The following is a 6,377-nucleotide window of genomic DNA, read 5'->3' on the forward strand; positions in this document are numbered from 1 at the left end:
TTTTTACAAAATTCTTTCTTATGAAAAATACATTATTAAAGATTAATAATAAGAAAGAAGAAAAAAATGATGAATTGTTTATGCAACAGAAAAAAATTCTCCATGGTCAAATTTTCTTTTTCCTTAACCTACTTTAAATAAAAGTTCATATAAAATATTAATTTTATTAAGGATATTTTAATTTACAAAATTTAATTAAATAATTAATTTTAATTAAAAAAAAAACAAAAGATAGTCAAATTAAATGTTTTTGGTCTTATGAGTAGCAAAGGAAAAAATTAAAACTTTTTGGTATTATACTTCATAAAGCATGAAGTACAAATAGTTTAATAAATAAAATAATTAAGCAATATTTGATGTTTATATTTTTCAATAGACTTGATTAGATAATATATAAGTATGAGAAATAAAACATTATAATGGAAGATTCTAAAATTGATTTATCGATTAGTTAAACAATATGAGAATTTGAATGTTTCAATTGATTAACTACCTAAACTCCACTTTATTGGTAAATATTTAATTTTTTGCTTAGTAATCTCCTCCCTAATTTCCCTTGTCCTACTCCCAATTATTATTTTTTAAATAGTTAATACATTAATTGAAATTACAAAAAAAAAAAAAAAAACTTAATAATAGTTTCTCATACTATGACACATGCACCAAGTGCAAAGGTCTATATAGCACGGAAAAAAAGACAAAGTAACTTCATCTATATCAACCAAATTTCACAATATTATAGAATTAAGAAATTAATTAAATTACTATAAAAGATAAAATCATGACATAAAAGTAATTAATTGAAAAGATTAAAATTAAGTTGGAAACTTTTGTGAGGACTACCAAAGTCCTTGAATTGTCTTTTATATATAGTAGTAACTAGTGTGGTTGGCTCGGGCCAAGCCCGGACCCAAGAAAGATTCAAAGACTACTCTAGAATGAAGTGTACAGTATCAGCACTTAAAGCTTCCAAATGCACTTGCGTCCTATAATTTTCGCTGATCTTGCATAATGAACACTGGAACTGTAGTAAATGAGATAAATTTTATGCATACATGTTCATAAAGTAATTTGGAGGAAAACTAACATAAAGGATAGTTTTATTAAGAAGTCTCTATTTTCCACTTAAAGGACAGTTCCATACTAAAGATAGGTTGTTCAAATGGGACATTAATTCAGACCAGTCTTGTTCATTATGTGAAGTAGCTGCAGAGAATATGTCTCACTTGTTTTTCAACTATTTGGATTTCCAAATTACTGATGCAAAAACACTTTTATGTGGAGTGTTATTACTAGTAGTATTTCTAGTTATTACAATTGTCTTTGAAAATGTATAAAGCTAAAGATGGTATGTGGAGAGTGTTTTTGTGAACGAACAAATTCTCTTAGAGCTTATGCAATCATTTCTCTTAGAACTTATGCAATGCTTGTTATTTTTAATATATCAAATTAACCAGTGAATTAGAAAAAAATATCAACATAACTAATTCATATATTATTAATCTCAACATTACTAATTATACACCCTACCAAACCATCTTAATTGTAGATATATATGGAATGATATTTATTTGACTATCAAAGTATTATATGAAAAGACACAAAAAACAAACTTCTAATTTTATAAGGCCGGCAAGGCCGGTGATGATAGAAATAAAAATTATACTCCACCCAACAACACTTTTTCTGTTGATAAACAAACTTAAACATGGACTTAAAATCATTATATATTGAAAAATATCATACATCAAATTATCGAATACTTTAGTATCCCTGCCAGGTTACCACTATATATTCTCTAGGGAGGGTAGAGTATACGCAAACCTGACCTCTACCTCAGAGGTAGAACGACTATTTCTGATAAGAGAACCCATATCACTAAGTCCCCCAAAACAATTGAGTCAATTCTCAAATACCCTTTTTAGTTCATCCACAAAAACAATCATCCATATCAAAGTTGTAATCAAACATGACCAAAAAACTGAATCTTTTTGCAATTTCAAGAAGAAGAAAAAGCATCACCACCACCAATAACAAAATACCCCGAGTAGTCCCACAAAGTGGGGTCTAGGGAGGGTAAAGTATACGCATTATATATGCAAATTAAATGATAAAGAGTGTGGTCAGGCAACATTAACTCTCAAACATGCAAAACAAGAAAATTGATAGCTATTGTAACTTTTAATTGGAAAAAATCAGAATGTAGATACTGTCACTACAATATTGTGGAAACAATAGCAGTGAAAAGGTTCATTAAGTACAAACTGTGGAAAACGACTTCAATTGAAATCATTTTGGTTACACAAAGGAGAAGCTGAATACCTTGTAAATGCTTTTGAATGAAAACAATCAACAAAAGCAAAGAGAATGGAATAATTTATTCAACCGACTGGGTAGCTTGTTGTATATCATATCTTTGATAAGAAGACTCCTTATTATTAACACCAGCACCATCTGTAAATAATTGAACTCCATGCTTTCCAATTATAAGGATGTCATGTCTAATTTTTCCTAGAATATAATATTAGATCACAACTTAAATTTTTGAGTGAAATGGTAGCCAAGATCATATACAGATAGATCTTTTATATTTCTAAGATCACAATTAGGCTTCTTCTGTGATGATACACAAAGAGCGCCTACATTTTTAGACACTAACTTGTAGCTAGCATCAATTTGTACACATTGTCAAAAATGATCAATTAACTAACTTGAATCTGTTTATGAGAGTTCACATAGCATCATTAACTTAAAGGTCTATATCATTTTTAGTATATCGACTTTTTCAGTGGATTCTATTTTATTCAATAGAATGCACTCTTATCACTATGAGCTATGTTGATCGGACTCTTTAAAAATGTCAAATAGGCATGTGTCGGTTACTCTGAAAGTAGCGCATCTTGAAGAATTCGACACACCTTGTCTTTAAGTACAAATTGTAGGAGGTTTACATATCTCGGGAGCTAGTAATATAATTTAAACCAGAAAATACATACTAACTACGTTTTCAGGAACTAAGTTAGATTATAATATAGGATTATCAAGTTGTGTGCTACTAGACAAAAACAAATTTACAATGCGTAAGGCTACACAACTATCAAGTTGTGCGCTACTGGACAAAAATAAATTTATAATGCACAAGACTATAGTGCGCTACTGGACAAAAACAAATTTACAATGCATAATACTACAAGACTCTAAAGTTTTGCGCTACTGGATAAAAACACATTTATAATGCGCAGGTTTAAGGCGAAACGTTGTAAGCACCAATAGTCCTGTATATTCTAACTATTAAGTGCTGATCCATAAGCATCTGGTCCATCAAAAGCTTGTCATGTAGAATCCAACAAAAGACACATATACAAGACAGGCACATAGCCGAGTGACTTGTGATAAGAAGGTGAATTTATTATTAGTATTAAATATAAATAATTAAAATAGATAGAAAATAAAATTGATTTCAATCCAATTTTAAAAGGTGATGTTAAAGTTTACTAACCTTTACTTTATCTTAGCTGGAGTGATTGGCTCAGTACCCTCTCTTTTGCTAGAAGAGACATTTTTTTTTTATAGAGTTGTATGCTCAAGCTGTTGTCTTTTGCTAGATGAGGTACTTCCAATAGTTGACTTTTTCGGTTCATCTGGCGATGATGCATTGTCAAGTTCTCTTTACTGCTTTCTCCAATATCTAGAGAAACTGATGATGTTGGTAATTGAAGAGCATCGTGCTTCTCTACAAATAATGAAACGAACAGTTTCGCTGGTGCATCAGCAGAATTCCTAGAGTATGATTTTCTCAACTGTATTTTAAAAACTTTATTGCCAAGATCTTGTTGGATACATTGGAGGGACAGTGGATCTTTTGCATTTAAAAAGAATGTCATCAAGTTCTAAGATATCAGTTGAAGTAAGAATTTAACTAAATTATAATTCTTTTTTGTACCTTTATGTTAATTGTTTCATTGATTTGTTCAGCTCTCATTGAAAGAAGATTCTCCCCAAGTTCACCAAGTAGTGTTGCAGTTGTTGATCCACTCTTATCTATAATTTAAACTAGAAAACGATATCTGTCATATAAAGTCAACAATCAAGATACATGAGAAGAATTAGTTGTTTAAAAATAATTACCTTCACAACACAAAAGAATAATCTTTATGACGACATGTAAGTGCCACGTATGTGCCATGTAGGCAATGCAAAGTAGAAAGAGAAAATAGAGTGATCAACAAACTGAACAAAAGATTGAGATAGATGTCCAAAGAGAAGGATGTTATCACAATTACTACTTTCATATGATTCAAACACCGACTTTGCAACTTTAGATTGAGTAGATACATACTTAAAAATGCTTGTGTTTATTGTCCGTCTTCATGACAAAAGGAACAAGGCAAGGAATAAATTCTTCATCAATTTTTTCCATGTGATCTTACAATTCCTGACACGCAATTTCTCACTGAAATTTTAATTGATAGATGTAATTTACATACTGTCACAAAGACTTAACCTTTACGAAATTACATTTATGGAGGTAAAATGTACATATACTCAAGACATAATTAAAAGTGGTTACTGCACACTAATAAGGTGAATGAATGAGATGAGCATTAAAAATAGGGTGTCATAAGTCATAACTGAAAAGAAAAGAAGCAAAATAAAGAGAAGTAAGAAGAAAGAAAAGTAAAAATATAGACAGATCGTGAATGAAAGTTGGTGATAGCTTGAAATTTGGTTTCCACATTACCCTCTTTTTTAATAATTCTTGTATAGTTTTGTTTGTTAATTTATTATGGCTAACTAACTAATTTTCCAGCGAAAGTCACGAAGTAGATTCGAGTATCAAAGCAAGTGAGGATTGCACGTCAAAAGCACACTCTACCTTAGTAATTCCATATACTCTTCTTAGACTCAAAGGAAAGTAGCAGTAGACGAAGAGATGTAACAATAAATTAGTAAGACAAACTACCTAGATTTCATTGGCTTTCAAGCAAACCCTTCATCTTTTTTTTTTTGCTTAATTTTGTGTATACCGTTTTATATAACGAGTTATTAAGTTGATTTACAATAAGAAGTAGCTATTTTGTAACAAAATAAGTTAAATTTGAAAAATTAAGTAATCTCATGTGATGGAGTAAAGAAATGTATTTTGAGTTTAACTCAATCTCAAGAGCTAGTTCAAGATGTGAGGATTAATGTCCAAACTATATTAAAAAGCCACTCATCCTTAAAAGGTAATGTGAGACTCTTCACACCTTCTTATACCCAGGAATTAGTATTTGGTGCATTAGCAATTTAATATAATACAAATGAAAATTGAAATGGGTACTACTCATACTTTAAAGAGATTATGTTTCTTGATAAAGTAGTTGAGAAGGGGCAGAGTAGGAAAGGGGCTCTAATCTTAGCAAATTACTATTTTTGTCTAGTTGAAGTAAGTTTCTTAGTATGTTAGACACTTAAATAATATTTAGGGTAAAGGGAAAAATAAAATGGGTTATTTTAGCTCAAAACTAAAAGACGGGCAAAGTTGTCCTATTTCCAATAGTTGAAGGCCTAAATCAAATCATTTTTCTTGTTTAGAAGCAATTGTTAATAATATGACCCTTCTCCCTAAAATTTATAAACAGAAAGAACAAAAGACATTCTTAATGGAGAATAGAGTTTATATGATAACCATAAATTAAGCATAGAGTGATCAAGAAAACTGCACTAAAAGTAGTTGTTGGTGGCTGGAAAGTATTTGTATGGATGTTACAGAATCCTAGACATTATTAACATAAGTGCATGAATAATAAATTTATTATTTGGGGAAAGTTTATGCCACTAACAAGACTTTATATTTCACTGGTGTATATGACATGCTCTAAAGACCAATAAGCTAGCTAAAGTTGTGGTAAAACAGCCACCCAACTGTTCTGATCACAGTCAGTAAAAGACCAAACACTCAAGAGTGATATAGTAAAATTACAATATTATTTCCAATAGTTGAAGGCCAAAATCAGATCATTTTTCTTGTTTTGAAGAAACTATTAATAATATGACCCTTCTCCCTGAAATTTATAAACAGAAAGAACATAAGACGTTCTTACTGGAGAATAGAGTTGATATGATAGCCATAAATGAAGCATAGAGTGATCAAGAAAACTGCACTAAAAGTAGTTGGTGGGGGCTAGAAAGTATCTGTATGGATGCTACGGAATCCTAGACATCATTGACGCAAGTGCATAAACAATACATTTATTGTTCGGAGAGAGTTTATGCCACTAACAAGACTTTATACTTCACTAGTGTATATGACATGCTCTAAAGACCAACAAGCTAGCTAAAGTTGTGCTAAAACAGCCACCCAACTATTCTAATCATAGTTAATACAAGCCCAA

Source organism: Capsicum annuum, chromosome 7, assembly GCF_002878395.1.
Source record: "Capsicum annuum cultivar UCD-10X-F1 chromosome 7, UCD10Xv1.1, whole genome shotgun sequence".
Classification (NCBI taxonomy): domain Eukaryota; kingdom Viridiplantae; phylum Streptophyta; class Magnoliopsida; order Solanales; family Solanaceae; genus Capsicum; species Capsicum annuum.